This window comes from Cervus elaphus, chromosome 20 (assembly GCF_910594005.1).
Source record: "Cervus elaphus chromosome 20, mCerEla1.1, whole genome shotgun sequence".
Taxonomy (NCBI): Eukaryota; Metazoa; Chordata; class Mammalia; order Artiodactyla; family Cervidae; genus Cervus; species Cervus elaphus.
Window position 1 is genome coordinate 82,583,330 of NC_057834.1, and position 18,453 is coordinate 82,601,782.

The 18,453-nt window shown below is 41.7% G+C and overlaps 1 long non-coding RNA gene across 1 annotated transcript in view; it reads left to right on the forward strand.

Moving 5' to 3' along the window:
• The first annotated feature begins 535 nt into the window (after positions 1–535).
• Positions 536–18,453, forward strand: part of LOC122677574 — a 66,361-nt gene continuing 48,443 nt past the window's right edge. The window contains exon 1 of the long non-coding RNA XR_006335840.1: positions 536–706. This is a non-coding gene — a long non-coding RNA (uncharacterized LOC122677574). The remainder of the gene's footprint in view (positions 707–18,453) is intronic.

An 18,453-nucleotide genomic window follows, 5' to 3' on the forward strand; every position in this document is an offset into this window, starting at 1 on the left:
TCTGCAAAGGGACAGAAAACTTCCTACTCTGACGGGCATATCAGTAGGGATTTTATTTGTGTCTTCCTGTAAATGCAGGCGAGCTCAGCTATTGATGACTTTAATTCTACAGGCACCAGTGGTTTGTATTTAGCCTGAGAAATAACATTAGGCAAGTTTATCTGATGAGCCCCAGAAAGTTTCCCCTGTGTGGGATGGACAGCGGGTCCAGTGTGACTACCTTGCTCCTTCTGGAACCTCTTTCCCTCCTCACCTCCATTCCCCACCTGGCTCCCACAAGCCTCCTGTCTTTTCACAAAAGCAGAGAATTCAACAGATGTACACCACTTCCTTCATTATTTAGGCTGATGCTGCGCTATCGATTTAGTCAGCGCTGTCGAGGTTGTGAAAATCTGTATTAACACACGGGTTAAATGGAAAAATATTTATTTAATGCTTTTGTTTACTCTTCCTCCTGCTTCTGACCCTGGGAAACACCCAGGGACAGGAGCGGCCCCAGCCGGCCTCTGTCTGGCCCCTTCCCGGGTTAATCACATTTCACACGTCCCCGTTCTGGCGAGAGCAGCACCTGATCTCCCCTTTGTCCCTCTCTGGATGAAAGTGTGAGCTCCGTCATGTCCCCCAGGCACCAAAACAGTTTGCTTTCCTGCTAGAGGTGAAACTGATTCCGGGAGAAGGCACAGCTGGGGCTTTTATCTCCCCTTCAGTAAGTACCCGGCGGCTGCGCTCTTTCACTTTGCATGAAAATAAGACCGAGGTTGGAGCCACAACATTTGGCTCCTTACCACGTCGCTGGTAGGGGTAGGGGTGAAAAGGACCCGGGGGGGCGGTTCGCAGTGGAGGAATTAAGCTGGGAGCGGAGCCGGCTTTTTCGGTAGGAGGTGGCCTGCGCTCCGGATAGAGGCCGCGCTGGGGCTGCTGCAGCATCTGCGGCCGACGACGAAGCGTGCTTTGCAGGAGTGAAAGCGCGGGCGCAGCAGGGAGAGCTGCGGAAACTGTCTTGGGGAGGTGGTGGAAGGGACAGGTCTGTGACAGGAGCTTTAAGAGCGCAGACAATCGGGAGCGCGTTGGCCGGGGCATGGCTCACCCTGGACAGCTCCGTGATGACTCCGAGACGCACATCTCTCCCTTCTTTCCCACTGTTCTCGAGGCAGCCGGCTGACCCTTGCTCTCCAGGGGTTGGCCTGCTGCGAAGTCAGTAGCGGTTCTCGGTGGAACTGAAGTCAGCAGATCCATTAGGTTGACTAATGGTGATGGAAGGCTCCGTGGCCATTGGGTTAAGGTGACATTTACATTTGGACACCCTGTGATTACTGGCAGGCACCCCCGTTGCTTGGGAAATGTTCTGGGAGCTGGGGCTGCGGAGTGCCTCCCTGGGAGGGTGGCCGGGGTGACAGGCGAGCCATGACAGGGAACGAGCCCAAGTGGCAGCCTCTCCGGTGGAGACCATGCCGAGTGGCAGCCGCTCGCGGGCGCCTGGCTGCGGAAGGCCATGTCCTAAGGTGTTCTGCCGACATCCACCAGAGCAGCTGGCGCCTGGTGGAAGGCAGATGGTGTTGGATCCCCCAAGTGTCACTGTCTAGCAAGATGCCATGTCCACTGATTAAAAATAATTAAACATTCCTTCCTCCAGTGAAGGAGGATGGCACGGCGCGCCAGGCAGGGAGGTTGACAATGGCATTATGCAGCAAGACGTGGCAACAGCAGTGAGTGCCTGGGGTAGCAGGTGCGCCTGGCTTGGAGAAGGTGGAGTGGGAGTGGGGCGCCTGGTTTAGCAGTGACAGCAGGAAGTTTAGTGAGGATGCATATGCATGAGGGAGGCATGAACAGATCATATTGGATGACTTTCTACTGCTTAGCCTAGTTTATGGAGAACATTTTCCACTTGCTGAACGAAAAGAACACATTTTATGTATATGACCTAATCAATATGCACTAATCTGCTGGTATATGTCTCAATGCTAGGTGCTGTGGATAGAATATATTAATAGATGCTACTGTCCATGTCCTCATCATTGTGTGTGTGTGTGTGTTAGTCACTCAGTCATGTCTGACTCTTTGCATCCCTATGGACTTGAGCCCTCCAGGCTCCTCTGTCCATGGACTTTTCCAGGCAAGAACACTGGTGTGGGTAGATATTCCCTTCTCCAGGGGATCTTCCTGACCCAGAGATAGAACCTGGGTTTCCTGTATTGCAGGCAGATTCTTTAACATCTGAGCCACCAGGGAAGCCCCTCTCATTGTCCTTGTGCTGTGCTGAACTTAGTCACCCAGTCGTGTCTGACTCTGGCCTGCCAGGCTTCTCTGATTCTCCAGGCACGAATACTGGAGTGGGTTGCCATGCCTTCCTCCGGGGGATCTTCCCAACCCAGGGATCGAACTCAGATCTCCAGCATTGCAGGCAGACTCGTTCTTACTTTGGCTGAATTGACCCACTTTGCTCCTCTATACATGTGTATTTTTTTTTTTTTCTTCTGCAATATTGAGTCCTGGAAAGAGTCTGACCAAAGGGTTCAACATACTGCCATTTCTCAGGTGTACTGTCATGTTTAAGGACTCAGCTGTATTATCACGAATGGGACCACTTTCCAAATCTACCCAGACTCATGAATTTCACTATCCTGTCCCCTTCCCCACACTCTTTTCTCATCCTCATTCAATCCCCTTTCCTTTCCCAAACAATTTCCTGGATATTGTCAGGAACCTCTGAAAAGGCAGGCCACTTTACTGTGTATCTGTTAATTGTCTTGAATTTGTACAGTGCTAGTGTGTTTTCCTAAGTTTCTAAGACATATGAAAGATTTTAATGTGGATTGGATAAATCTGATTTCAGGCAAATTGAAATGTTCTAGTCTCCTGTTAACTCTAAAAAGGAATTTTCTTCTTCCTCTTATTTGTGTTTGAAATCATCAGTATTTATTTGATAAATATCGACTGTATGAGTTCTACATGTCACTCCATTGTGAGAGTAGGGTTGTAAGAACAATGTATTGTATACATGAAAAAATGAGTAAACTCTTGTAAATCAGTATCACTCACTCAAAGGGAAGACTGAGAGGTTTAGGATTGAAGGGGTGATTACAATATGATAACATTACTTAGGGAAGTGAGGTATACACTGGTTCTTGGAATTTGGGGTTGCATACATTGCTGTGGTAAGGAATAGAAGCATTTCCCAGGGATGGAGGAAAGATTTCAACAAAGGCATTAAAAAACGAATGAGTGAACAAGAAAGTATGGCTTGGCTAGTGGAGAGAGCCTACATTTTTAAAAGGAAAGTGAGTACTTCCCTGATCATTACCCAAATAAGGACAGCTGCTTACCCAATAAGGTATTCTTTATCGTGATCTCTGTAGACTGAATGACAGACACTGGAATGTTGACATTCAGAATTCTACTGTGGAGGACTCTGTATTTTGGCTTTTTCAGCACCCATTCTGAACAGTGACCTTGTTTGATTCTTAAATCACAAAGGTTTAGAAAACTAAAACTTAACAATTCCACAAATCCTTTGTATCTAGGACTTTACACATGATCTAACTTCTGCTTAATTGATGCCCTCTTGTGAAACTTGCAAGTGGAGATGAACTCCTTGAGTCAGCAACACCAGAGGTGAGACTTGATCACCAGGTAAATTCAGTGACAGAGGCACCTGGTCCTTTAGGGAAGCCAGGGTAGAATTTCTGGGGTTACTACCAAATGGCTTTGGTGCTGAGCAGTTGTCAGAAATGGTCCTTCTACACACCAGTCCTCAGTGATTGGACATTTTTCCAGGTTGCTGTCTTCCTGAGTGTGAATCATCTAAGCCTGGTTTTCTGGTTTTACTTGAGATTTTGTAAGTTGTCTAATACCTTTGACTATAACATTTTTCAACCTTAAATTAAGTGGATATTTTTGCCCACAAATAAGAACACTGATTATTATAGTTCTCTTCTGAGTGTTCCTTCTATGTGGTGCCATGTAAGTGAAGAAATCTTAATATACATATGGGTGATTACGTGATATCCCATCTTGCCTTGGATGCAACTGACCAGATCAAGGAAGAGTACCTGACCCAAAGGGGCAAATTGATTGGTTGACTAGTAACCTAAGAAAGAAAGTGAAGTTGCTCAGTCATGTCTGACTCTGTGACCCCATGGACTGTAGCCTACTAGGCTCCTCTGTCCATGGGATTTTCCAGGCAAGAGTATCGGAGTGGGTTGCCATTTCCTTCTCCAGGGCATCTTCCTGACCCAGGGATTGAACCCCAGTCTCCTGCATTGTAGGCAGACAATTTTACCGTCTGAGCCACCATGGAAGCCCAGTAACCTAAGAGGTGAGCTTAAAGAGACTTTTTCCAAACAGGACCAATAATTACATACTCAACCAATATGATCCTCTTTGTCAAGAGGTGCAACTGCAAATATTAAAAAGTCAGTTGACTAAAAAAATTATGAAAGACTTACAGAAAAAGAAGGCAGACAGTAAGTTCACGTGTAATGAAAAGCTGAAAGCATAACAGGATATAGTGATCATGGTTAATAGTAGCAGGATTAGTAAAAGAATATTAAGAGTTTTAAGGTTATGTCAAGATGGTACCTGCTAGATCCAACTTCCCTTTTTAGATGATTCTGCCTCATTCACAGCTTCCAGCTTCAGAATGCAGGGTTGGTGGATTCTCTGTTCAAAGAGAGCCATAGAATTAGACCAAGGAGCCCATCTGCAGGCTTGCAGGTAATTCATGGAATCACTGGTGTGAATGTCTCAGCCCCTTAACCAGTGTAGTACTAGCCAAGCCAATCAGACCAGTTTATTTTCGAATGGGTTGGCAAGTCTATAATGAGAGAATATAATAGACATAAAGGGAAAGCAGAGATTCACAGGAAAGAGAACAAGTCAGTGAAGCTGACTCCTAAGTAGGCTCACTCTGGGCTGGCGTCTCCCTCCCAGTCCACATACGGTTCTAGGACAGACAGTGCCCTCTGAGCCCTTTTGCTGAAGGTGGTGTAAGGAGCCTCTTCTTCCAAGAGATTTCCAAGAACGTGACCACAGCCTGAATTCGACCTGAAGAGATTACCCAACTTGCAGAATAATACTGGGTACTGAGTAAACTCTCCAGTCCCCAAACTAGCTTGGCTCATCAAAGCCAGCTTCATTATGCCTTCTCTTCTGACCGCCTGCTTCTTCACCTATTGTTTCTGTGCTTGTTCTTTTTGTTTTTGTTTTTTGAGACCAGGCTACCCAACTGGGGTTCTTGCTATGTTTTCACAAAAATACCTGAGGTTCTGCCCCCCACCTCACCCACAGCACTTAAGCTACCTTGAGCATTTGTTTCTTGTGTTCTAACGAGCCCCGTTTACAGAGGACATTCACCTTAAAAAAAAAAAAAAGTCATTCTTCTGTCTTGCTCCCTTGGGAATTTCAGAAGGAGGAAGAGGAACAAGGGCAAACATCCTTGACTTGGATTTAGAAAAGTCTGAAATGACTTGATTTTAGTTTTTTAACTTTGAAACATGGGTGAATAACCCGTGGAAGTAGAATGTTGTCCAACTGACATGTGGGCCGCTATTAAGTCACCCTTTAGATGTAGTATTTGATTACCACGCCTACTGAATAAGAGTTCTCAACTAAAATTATCACCAGTAGAAACCGCACGAGCAGATCTCAGCACAAGAGTGGTAATATACCCTTAAATTAAACTATTTTGGCCTTTTTGATGGTCAGACCATTTTTAATAAGTGCTTTCTGAAACCTCATTATTATTATGACTAGTACTAATTTATGCCTATATAATGCATTCTGCCTTCTTGTGCTCTGAAAATTATATTTCAGAATCATTTTACCCACCTGTAGAGAAGCATAACAGCTATTCCATAGCACTCATGTCTATGTCTCAGACCTGGCAATGAACAGAGAAAATGGCCATAAATATGCCACTTACAACAGGGAGGTGGAACATTCTTTCAAAAGGGAGTTTGGCTTTGACAGGTGGGTCCAGCTATTTGGGAGGATTGTATTTCTTCATCCTTACCTATCATTCATCTCAGCCTTGTTGGGTGCAGAAAAACACCCACAAATGATTTTCAACTTTGGCTGAATATTAGAATCTCCTGGGGAACTTAAAAAACATCTATACCCAGGTTTCACTCCAGCCAACAAGAGTTATTTCTGCAGGTAAGGCCAGGGGTTTAAGTATTTTAAGCTTTACAGATGACTCCCATGGACAACTATATTTGAGACTTACTCACTGAAAATCAGTTTGAAAGTTGATTTTCAAATTTTGGTTGCCATTTTCATCACTGGGAAAGAGTCTACTCATACTTACTGAATCCAGATGGTCCTGATGCACAAGAAAGTTTACAATCCACAGACTCATACATAATGAATTTGGTCCTTTTTGTCCCAAGGTTCTGTCCTCTACCTTCCTCAATATTCTGCTCCAGTCCTGGCAGTAGCTACCATTATCAGTTCAGTTCAGTTGCTCAGTCGTGCCCAACTCTTTGCGACCCCAACGACTGCAGCACGCCAGGCTTCCCTGTCCATCATCAACACCTGAAGCTTACTCAAGTTCATGTGCATCACGTCAGTGATGCCATCCAACCATCTCATCCTCTGTCATCCCCTTCTCCTCCCGTCTTCAATCTTTCCCAGCATCAGGGTCTTTTCAAATGTCAAATGAGTCTTTTCAAATGAGTCAGTTCTTCGCATCAGGTGGCCAAAGTATTGGAGTTTCAGCTTCAGCATCAGTCCTTCCAATGAGCACTCATGACTGATCTCCTTTAGGATGGACTGGTTAGATCTCCTTGCAGTCCAAGGGACTCTCGAGTCTTCTCCAACACCACAGTTCAAAAGCATCAATTCTTTGGCGCTCAGCTTTCTTTATAGTCCAACTCTCACATCCATACATGACTAATGGAAAAACCGTAGCTACCATTATACATCCTGGTTAAAATGCAATAATGTTAACTGGAGTAATAATATATCAAATCTGCCATCATCAGAATGCTCTCCACAGAGAGCAGGAGGGGACAAAGGATGGGTATACTTCACAGATGATAAGAGGAATTGAAGGCTCTGCTCCTGTCTTCATAGATTCCTAATGCATCCAGCAATCACTGTCCACCACAATCAAACACTGAGTCATGGTTCTTTTACTCCTGGCAAAAAAATAAAGTGTTATTTATTAAGGGTCCACTCCAATACTGGGACACTCCTAGGATTTTCTCCTTCTATTCTTACTATGGCCTCTTGTGATGTGTATAATTATTTTTGGGACCTAGACGAGAAATCTGAATTTCAGAGGAAGCAAGCACTCATCTGAGGGCCTCTAACTAGTGAATGACTGATTGAAGATTAGACCTCAAGCCCTTAGATCAAGGCTACTCTCTCAACTTCCATGTTATCTTATATCTGGCAGATGTTTTGAATAGAGAAGGAATCTGGGTTCAAATTTTTGAGGAGCTGTCATGCAAAGGAAGCAGATCCACCCTGCATTGCTGCAGAGAATGGAATATGGCTTGGTAAGTAGAAGTTCAAGAGAGGCACATTTCACCTTAATAAATTATGTACTGTGCTGTGCTTAGTTAGGTCCGATTCTTTGTGACCCCACGCACTGTAGTCCACCTGGCTGTTCTGTCTATGGGGATTCTCCAGGCAAGAATACTGCAGTGGGTTGCCATGCCCTCTTCCAGGGGATCTTCCCAACCTAGGAATAGAATTGGGATCTACTGCATTGCAGGCAGATTCTTTACCAGCTGAGCTACCAGGGAAGCCCAATGATAGCTGTTTCTTGAACACTTTGTGGTCATCACTGAACTTTCAATGTTTAAGCTAGTTCATCTCATCTCATCATCCTAACAACCCCATGGTGACAGAGGTACTATTATTAACCCTATCTTTAGGTCAGCAGACGCCCCACATGTGCTCACACTGGGACAGGCAGGATCATTCTGTGAGCAGAGGAACAGGCAGAGCAGGAAACTTCGTGGAGGGATCTAGGGGCATAGAATGTTTGCCTGCTCTCCTTTCCCATCTTGAAATCTGTTTGTAACATCTTGCCACACTCAGGGCTTTCCAGATTTTCCCTTGTGTTTGCACCCAAATGTAGAGGAGAAGGAGTGACCCTCAGTGGCTGTGTCCAGTAAGAATTTTTCCAAAACCCAGTATTTCATTTCAAAAATTCTTATGAAGCTTTTCATATATAATACACCTACATTTGTTTTATTGTGAAAAAAATGTAATTTTCTGCTGTTTTTGAATAAAAACAGTGGGTCAACATCTATGTCCTGCTTACTTTGTGATTGGTCTGCCCCTGACAGCTACAGCTTGACTTGGAGCTAGCATTGTTTCTGTGTATCCTTATAAAATGTGAAGCTTCTGGACAAGGTAGCGGAGTAAGGCCTTAACACCTTAACCTAATTCTACTTTTATTTTGTAAAATAATTTTTGTATTTACCAAAATACTGTCTACAGATCATTACAGATATTCAATACTAAGAAAGTCCTTTAGCCCCTCTCTGCCATGGGTTTTCCTAAGACAGTCCGATTGGTTCTACTAAATAAAAAACTCTGGAAACTATTCCCCTGAAACTAGGGTGGCTACACATCCTGGAAAGCCCTGATTTATATCTTATCACTTGTATAAATTATTAATATTATTTTACTCCAAAATATCTTGATTTTGAATGTCAAATTTTGTGGTCACTGTAGGTACCTACAGGCTGCCACTTCTGATGCTGTCCGTGTTTGTTTTCTAGCAATAGCCTCCATGTTTTAAAATTTATGGTTCTGTCCTTATTTCTTGATAGTGTATCTAATTTAGACATTTCCCATTGACTTCCTGCTATCATGATTAAGTATTTAGCTCACACATAGCCCCATCTCTTTTCCTCACTTCCTTTGAATAAGTACATTGCTCTTTAGTTCCTTTGCTGATTACCTCTGTAACTCTATTTCTTGTTCCATTAATTATAGATCATTTCCCTTGACTTTTTAGTTTATAAAGTAAAGATATTAGCACCTTCACAACTTTCTTTACCTGCCTTCTCTCTTTCACTCAAATCCTTCTCTTTTACATTGTCAAAGTTGATAATAATTATATTCTGTCTTATAACTAAAATGAATTTTGTGTTTAATCTATGGGATGACTCTGTTGAAAATCAGTTGCATTTGTGCTATTATGTCCATGTGTTTATTCCATGCTAAATAAGGCAGAAGTGTTCTGTGATTCACTCCTTTAGTCCTAATAGTAATACTGAACTAGAAAACTATTATGATTTTTTTTTACAGGGAATAAAACTGAGGCACAGAAAGCCTAAGTCTTGCCCAAGACCACACAGTTATTAATAATAGTCAAATTTGGTCACAGCAGCTGGTTCCAGAGTCAGTGTTCATATGTCAGCTGCTTGGGCTACTGTTCAATGGCCAAGATGTCTTTACTCTTCACTTTTCCTTTAAATCCAATATTGCTGATGAAAAGTCAGATGTCAGCCTGATTGGGGCTTCTTTATCAACGTACTTTCTCCTCTGATCTCCGCTCCAGTCCTATGGTTGCTTAGGATAGTCTCTTTATTGTTAGTATTCTGAAATTTTACAATACATTGTCTAAGAATGAGTCTCCTTGTCATTCATACTGGTCATTATCACTAAGTCCTTTAAATTGGAAGATTCATTTTTCTAACTCTGAGAAATGCTTTTTACTTTTTTTCATTGAAAATTTCTTGCCCTCTTCTTTGTCTTGTATCTCTTTCTGGAATTCTTATTAATTGCATATTAAATATACCATGAATCTTACATCACTTATATTTTATCATATTGTCTCCTTGGTTTTTCATTTATTTTAACTCCAGAAATACTCATTGGGCACTTTATATTTTCACCCAGAAAATAGAGTAACACAAAAAATAGAGAAGTAGACAAATAGTCTGATTTCAGAAAAATGTCACTATATAGGAGAAAATAAAGCAGTGTTTTGGGGACACTTGTCTTTTTGTTTCATCAACTGTAAGATTTCCTTATCCACTATTCTATGGACTGTTTTATTTTGATAATCAGCTTATCCTCATACTTTTTTCAAAGATATCTATTTTTGTGTACAAATGTAATGTATTCTTGAATATCATGATGGCAAATCTCTGAGGATAAAAACTAAGGTATAATGAAACTTCTTTTTAATTCCAAATTAACTCTGCTTGCTCTTTTTATTTTCTTCCATTCTTATTATGTTGTTATTTCTCTGTCATATTTCTGGCTTTTCTCAAATATCTTGGCTTTCCATTCATATTTAAGAATAAGGCTTCAGAGAGGCCGCCTGGAGTCTGTGTGTGTATGGTCAGAGATTGTCAACTGGCCAGCCATCTGAGGGAGGAAGCCTGAGTGCCAGGATGACCAAGAATTTTATTTGAGGCACTGAAGCTCACGTCACCACCCCAAGGCTTTTCAAATTACTTGTTCAATTTATTTAGAGACTATCCCTCGAGTTTTATTATATGGCTTTGAATAATTTTGGATGAGGAGGTGAGTTCAGGGTGGTTCCATTCCAAATTAACTCCCATTCTCCACCCTTTTTCTTCCTCCTGCCCACCCCCCCATGATAATATCCTCTGTGCCTCAAGCCTCAGAAGGATTTGGTCAGGAAGTTTGGCTGCCTCTTTGCTGTACCTTCACATCAAGGAATTGTGGCTTCCTCCACTTTGTTTCAAAGTTTTCAGCTTCCAAGACATTTGAAAATCTCTCATCTTATGGCCTCCCACTTTTGTTATTTTTTCTTTGACCATAAGTGTATTTGGGATTTAAGTTGCTGTAGGACAAAAATATATCTGTTCAGCTTGCCATCGAATTCTCATATTTTTAGAAGATGGTAGTCCAAGGGTGGGCTTTATGAGTACAGAAGCACGGCAGAATTATCCTGGGAGAGGAGCTTTGATGGAAAAGAGAGAGAAAGTCAGAGCTGAAGAAAGACTGTCCCTGAGAAGGACAAGCTGGTTTTAAAGGAGCTTCATGATTCCCAAGGGGCCAATTACTATGAACTGACTTGTGGCCCCCACTCCAGATCATATGTTTAAGCCCTGATCCCCAGTGCCATCAAATCTGGAGATAGAGTTTCAGGGAATAATTAAAGTTAAATTAGGTCATATCAGTAGGACCCTAATCTGATAGGACTGTGATCTTATATGAAGACAAAAAGATCTTTCACTGCATCATGTGAGAATACAGAGAGAAAGAGACCATCTGTAAGCCAGGGAGAGTACTCTCACCAGAGTCTGTATAAGCCGGCACCTTGATTTGGATTTCTCATTCTCCAGTACAATAAAAAATAAATGTCTGCTGTTTAAGGCACATAGCCTATGCTATTTTGTTATGGCAGCTTGAATTGACAAATATACCAACATTAGCATGAAGTTTCAGGGAGAAAGCACAAAAGGAGTTGCTGACATGTTTGCTGTGCACCACGGTACTCTTGAAACATTGAACTTGAGCCAGGAGACCTGCTGAACAAAGTTCTAGCTTTGCTATTAACTGGAGTGGCTTTAGTCAATCACTTTACCCAATGAGCTACGGTTTTCTCATCTCTGCTGCTGCTGCTGCTAAGTCACTTCAGTCGTGTCTGACTCTGTGTGACCCCATAGATGGCAGCCCACCAGGATCCCCCATCCCTGGGATTCTCCAGGCAAGAACCCTGGAGTAGGTTGCCATTTCCTTCTCCATCTCTAGAGTGGAGTTAATAATTCCCATTCCCTGAGTCTTGGTATGAATATTAAATCCATTATATTTTACCATAATCATTTATTGTACCTAGTTATTTATTCACAGTCATTTTCCATGACTGATCCTTAACCTTGGCAATTGAGTCTGTAAACTAGAAAAGGCAGACAAATATTAACAGACATGGCCAGTGTGGTGCTTGGCATTCAGTAGATGCTCACTAAATTCAACTAAAGTCTATGTGTAAAGTCTATGTGTAACCAGGTGGTTTTAAATTACATGACTCTCTGATTGTGGTATCCCCCTAGGGAGGCTCATGGAGACCTTGGAAGCTGCTATTCTCAGGAAGGTGTTGCCCTTGGCCAGTCTGAGCTAGCAGGCCTTCCCTGGTGGCTCAGCAGTACAGAATCTGCCTGCAATGCAGGAGCTGCAGGTTCAAGCCCTGGGTGTGGAAGATTCCCTGGAGAAGAAAATGACAACCCACTCCAGTCATCTTCCATGGGAAATCCCATGGACAGAGGAGCCTGATGAGCTACAGTCCATAGGGTCAAAATTTGGACATGATTAAACAACTAAACAACAACAGCAGTCTGAAACAACACCTCTGGGTTACCACTGCTATGTGTCCTAACCAGCCTTCTGCATTTCTGGGAATCCCTCTCTCTATCTAATATTTAGCTTTTAAATCAAAATTTTTTGGCTAGCATTTATGTCTGTCTTTCTAGACTGAGATTTTCTCAAAGATGTGACTATATCTGAATTATTTTTTGCCCAGCCTTTAGCCTATTACCTGTTAAACAATAAGCCTTCAACAAATATTTATTTCATGGGTGGGGGGCAGGGGGGTTATCTGGGAGACATTAGGACTTCTAACTTCCCTCACTTTCTCTTTAGAATTGTTTGAGGTTCTCCGGTGTGCATCCATCTTTCTGCATATGTCTAGGACAATGGGTCTCATTTCTAGTTACAGTGACTTAAATGAGATCAGACTGTATGACTCTAGGGCCATGTTGCTGCCATTTTCAACTTTATATTTGAAGTGAATTATGGCACAAGGGGGGATTCTGATGAGATGTTGAAGAAGCTATATGTGTCATGTGTGGCAGCGTCCAGTCCCACTGCCATAGATGATGTTGAACACAACTTCTATGTGATTGACCTTTAATCTGAGTCTGGAGGTGAAAGCCACGTTGACACTATGCTTTGTCAGCCTTTCTCCCAAAGGACAACCTGATCTACTGATACAATTTTCCACTTTGAATCTAACACATAATCTGTCATTGTTCTCTCAAGAAAGTGAGAACGGTAGTAATTTCACTTCTCTACTTCTAACAGCAATAGTGGGTGTTAGTGCTAAGTGGTACATGATGTTAGTTTCTTAGATAATTAGACCACAGTACTTTGTGGAGTCTGCAGTGTGGTTTAGAACTTACCAGTTTGTCGGTGGTATTTATGGTTTCAGGATATTGTAGATAACTGTAATAAATTAAACTCCTTTTCATTTGTATTGCTTTATTCATCAAACATATAGTAAGAACTGTTTTTGACAGGTCAAGTGTAAGCCTCTGACTTTCTCATACTCAAACCTTTAGATACTGATGTTCCCAAGCTATTAAACTGAAAAAATAGAACAATAAGTGTAAGCTCAGTCTAATATTAGCTTCCAGTTAGTTTGCTACATAGTAATATTAATATATTGTGCATAAATAAATGTATGTATAAGTGTATACAAAAATACATTTATGTATGTGCTCATTTATTCTGCAACCTCAGACACTAGCGCGCCAGGATCCTCTGTCCATGGGATTATCCAGGCAAGAATACTGGAGTGGGTTGCCATTTCCTATCCCAATATATGCATGCACACGTTGCTAATACTAATATCTCACAGAAGTGCATGGAATTTTTTTTTAATTAATAAAGTACTTTAGCACTTAAAGAAAAATCTTATCTTCAATAACTCTGAAAGGCATTCAGCATAGGCATGTCATTTCCACATGAGTAAAATGTTTCAGAGTAGATAAGTAAATTGTTCAAGACAACAACATCAGTAACTGGCAGAGGTGGCATAGATAGATGACTAAGGCAGTCTTCTTTTTACTTAAGATCATTGCCTGCAAGGAATTTAGGATTGAGATATTATTTAAGGCATGCTGTGCATACACCAGCAGTGAAACACTGCCCAGCAGCATGTGTTTATGCATCATTGCAAAAAGAATGCAACATTTTCAAAGATAAGGCAAAGCAGCACTGGCTGGAGAAGTGGAAGAGCTTGATTTTGCAGTGGTAGATCTTAAAGAAGAGCTTTAATTGGGGCTGAGGAAATAAATTTGGATAAATCTGATGAGAAGAGAAAAAAAGTGTACAGTCTAAAATATCAGGTTGAAAACAATGAAGTTTATTATGTAATTAGCAGTAATTCATTAAAGGTATGTGTGTAGGTAAGTAGTTTGCTGTAATAAGCAATTTCTCTGTAACAGTTTGAAGAAAGGATTAGAGTAAGAAGATTCTGGAAATTTTGTGTTTTATTGTATTGGAGAGTAGTGACAATATTCTGCTGGTTAATTCTTACACATTTCTGTCATCCCTTTATCCACAGCTGGGACCATTTGGGGCCTGCTCTGTCTATTGAACTTTGACTAGCTTCAGTGAAAGGCTGTGTCTCAGATCTCTACTCTTTGAGTGTATCCATTCCTGGGCCGTGAACCGGAGCAAGCCTGTCTCTGCCTGAAATATGGCTGTGCCACGGACTTTGTCTCAGAGTCTTGAAGAGCTGCTCTGAACATCCAGGCTAATTTACTAGCTGATAGATTCTAAATCTATCAGTACCGACAAACATGACAAGGACACAAGCTTGAACACATGGCTGGTAGGTCTTGATTAAAATGAATCTTAGCAGGATCTTTTTAAAATTTAATATTGCAAGATTTCCTCAATATTACTTCAGTCAGCTTAATTTTCTTTTTTCTCCTTAAAGATAACAATCTAATATTCTCAAACACTGAGGGCATTTGTGTTAGGCTCATTTGCTGATGAACAATCTGAGCCTACATTTAAGTAGACTCTCTCTTAGTTTTTCCTGTGAGCTTTGGTTGGCAGAGATCATCTGTCACACATGGAGATGTGGTAAGGAGAAAGGTGCTCAAGTCAGCAACCACAGTGTCACAATCCTGGGGGATAAGTGCTGAGCTTGACTCATGTAAGGCCTGTTTGGGGACCTCAGAAAAAGAAATGACATTTGGTTTACATAGGGAAGGATGGTATAATCTGTGGAGCAGACAGAGGGCCACTGATGGGTACTTCCTGGGGCAACAGTGTTATCAGATTGGATTTATAGAGCTCACTTTGGATTGTGGGGATGATGGAGTGAAACAGTGAGGAAGGGGCCTAGAGCAGGAGATCAATTAAGGGCTATATTAGGGTTCTCCAAAGAAACAGAACCAATAGATGTGTGTGTGTGTGTGTGTGCACATGTGTGTGGAGGGTAGGCTAGCAAGCCAGAGATTCAGAGAAGAGTTGATGTTACAACTCAAATCCAAACGCAGTCTGGAGGCAAAGTTCCTTCTTTCTGGGGCACCTCAGTCTTTCATCTCTTCAGACCTTCAACTGATTTTATGAAGTCCACTGACACTATGGGAGTTATTCTGTTTATCAAATCATACTGATAGATGGTGACTGCAGCCATGAAATTAAAAGATGCATGCTCCTTGGAAGAAAAGCTATGACAAACCTAGACGGCAGATTAAAAAGCAGAGACATTACTTTGCCGACAGAGGTCCATCTAGTCAAAGCTATGGTTTTTCCAGTAGTCATGTATGGATATGAGAGTTGGACCATAAAGAAAGTTAAGCACCAAAGAATTGATACTTTTGAACTGTGGTGTTGGAGAAGACTCTTGAAAATCCCTTAGACTGCAGGGATATCAAACCAGTCAATCCTAAAGGAAATCTGTTCTGAATATTCATTGGAAGAACTGATGCTGAAGCTGAAGCTCCGATACTTTGGCCACCTGATGGAAAGAACCGACTCATTGGAAAGACCCTGATGCTGGGAAAGATTGAAGGCAGGAGGAGAAGGGGATGACAAAGGATGAGATGGTTGAATGGCATCACTGACTTGATGGACGTGAGTTTGAGCAAGCTCTGGGAGTTGGTGATGGACAGGGAAGCCTGGTGTGCTGCAGTCCATGGGGTCACAAAGAGTTGGACATGACAGAGTGACTGAACTGAACTGAACTGATAGAAATGTTAGTATCATCTAAAAAGTGCCTTCACTGCAACACCCAGACTGATCTTCAATCCGACAACTGGCTACCATAGCTTTGACACATTGACACCAAAAATTAATCATCACAAAAGCCAATGAAATTTTATCCTTCAGGTGAGAGGTGAGAGAAGAGAAAGAATGATAGGAGAATTTGATTTGGTGGACTCACTGAGTAATTGGATGCACAGTCTGAACATCTGGGGCATGGATACCTAGGACAAACATGGTCCTGCCAATTCATTCATAGATGTGGTCCAGCACTCCTACTCCCTTCTGAGTTCACTTTTTCTATCATTTATTGGGTAACAATATGCCAGATGGCTCATGGTAAAGAATCTGCCTGCAATGCAGGAGACCTGGGTTTGATCCCTGGGTTGGAAAGATCCCCTGGATAAGTAAATGACAATCCACTCCAGTATTCTTGCCTGGAAAATCCCATGAATAGAGGAGCCTGGCGGGCTATGGTCCATTGTGTTGCAAAGAGTTGGACATGACTAAGCAACTAAACGATGCCAGTTACTCTGCTGGGAACTGAGGGTATAAAGGACGATGGAACACACTGTTTACCTGAGATGGTCTCTCAGTCTATTCATTGCTCTGCAGCCTTGCAGGCAAGGCTGAGAGCCACTTCATACCTTTTAGTCCATTCTTCACGTCACTCCGGCATTTCCTGGAAGTGAGGACAGGTATGCATGGCAAAAAAAAAAAAAAAAAACCACCCAAGCAAAGCTAAAGCAAATGCAATTCCTCAACCTTGATTAAGTTGCTCTGGGTCCATATTTCTGGTGAGGGTGAAGCCAGCTTTGTGATTCTCTTAGCCAGTTGGTCACAAGCTCCTGAGTCCTACAGAGAAGCCTAGGGTGGTGTTTGTCCTACCTTTGTCTCTTCACTCCCAACGCACAGACTTCCTCACTTGAACAAGTGTTATGATGCAGGATTCTATACATTTCCTGAAAAAACAAACAAACAAAAAAACTGAATCTCTGCAAACTCTTCTGTCCTGGTCCCCAAGAGACTTGCAGAAGTTGCCATCAGAATGATGAGAATAGGAGTGAGGAAAAAAAAAAAAGCTTCTTTGGAGAAAGATATACTTTAAAACGTTTAGTATAATGTTATATGGGATTCCACATCTGGTTTTGCCACATTTATCATGCCAATAAAACATGCACCTGTTCGTTTTTCATCACAAGCCATATTTCTCATCAGTCTTGTTTGACCTTGTCACAAGACATTTCCCTTTTAGTACTCACTTGGATTTTTGTTCTGAGTGGAAGTTGGAAGTGATTGTAAAGGAAGGCAATTTTTTTTTGACATCTTGTGTATGATCCATTTATCTCCTTATGGAATATGGGGAAGTACTGGAGGGGAGCACTAGAGAATAAGAAATATTTCTATAAATGACAGGACTCCAGTTTCATTTTAGGTCTGTCTTAGTGATTTTAGCTAAACAATATGTTATAATTACGTGGGTGTTTGGATTTGGAGACTTGGGATGCTTTGGAGAGGGACAGAGAGTAAAAGAAAAACCATTTCTTATATTCCTAGGTACTGGCTTCTTTCTGTTCTGTCACCCGTTTTATTATGGGAATTTCAAACATGTAGGAAAGTACAGAGAAGAGTATAAAGCACTCCATGTACCTGTCATCTGGCTTCAGCTATCATTAACAAATGACAAGCTTGTTTCATCTCTACCTCCCTCCCCCAAACTCCTTTGGATTATTTTGAATCAAATTCTAGATGCATCATTTCATCTGAAAACACCTCAATATGTATGTCCCTAAAAGGTACATAGTCATTTTATAATGTGACTATGATACCATCAACATACATAAAACACAATTTCTTATTATCACTAACTATTCAGTCAATACTAAAATTTACTTAATGATATCATTTGTTCAAATCAGAATCCAAACTAGGTCCAGACAACACATGTAATTGATATTTCTTTAGTAGCTTTAGATCTAACCTCTTACTTTTTTAACATTTCAGTTTACATGTTGAAGCGACGGGATCGTTTGTCTTATAAATGAAAGTGAAAGTCGCTCAGTTGTGTTCGACTCTTTGTGACCCCCACGGACTATATGGTCCATTGTTGGTCCTTTAATGGACCGGAACCCGGTGGTCCAGAGTCGACGATGATAGAGTGGAAGAAGTAAAGAGGCTAATATTCCCTGGGTTATGCAGCCAGCTTCCGCGCTCCAGGGAATCAGCCAGAAATAGAGAGATAGAGAGAGAGAGAAAGAAAGAAAGACAGACACGGGGACCAAAGCTCTGATGGAGCAAAGGTGTTTTAATCAACATGGCGTGAGCATATATACTGTCTTACAAGGTGGTTATTCTCAGCAAAGATAAAGATTAAAATTTCAGACTTACAAAACACAAGGTGTTTATCACCATAATGAGAAACTAACAAAGGAAATGCCTAGATTCCTCAGCTCCGGGAAAGGCGTGCCTCTACTCTTAATTCCTAAATATTCCTGTTAAATGCATCCTGACAGTCCA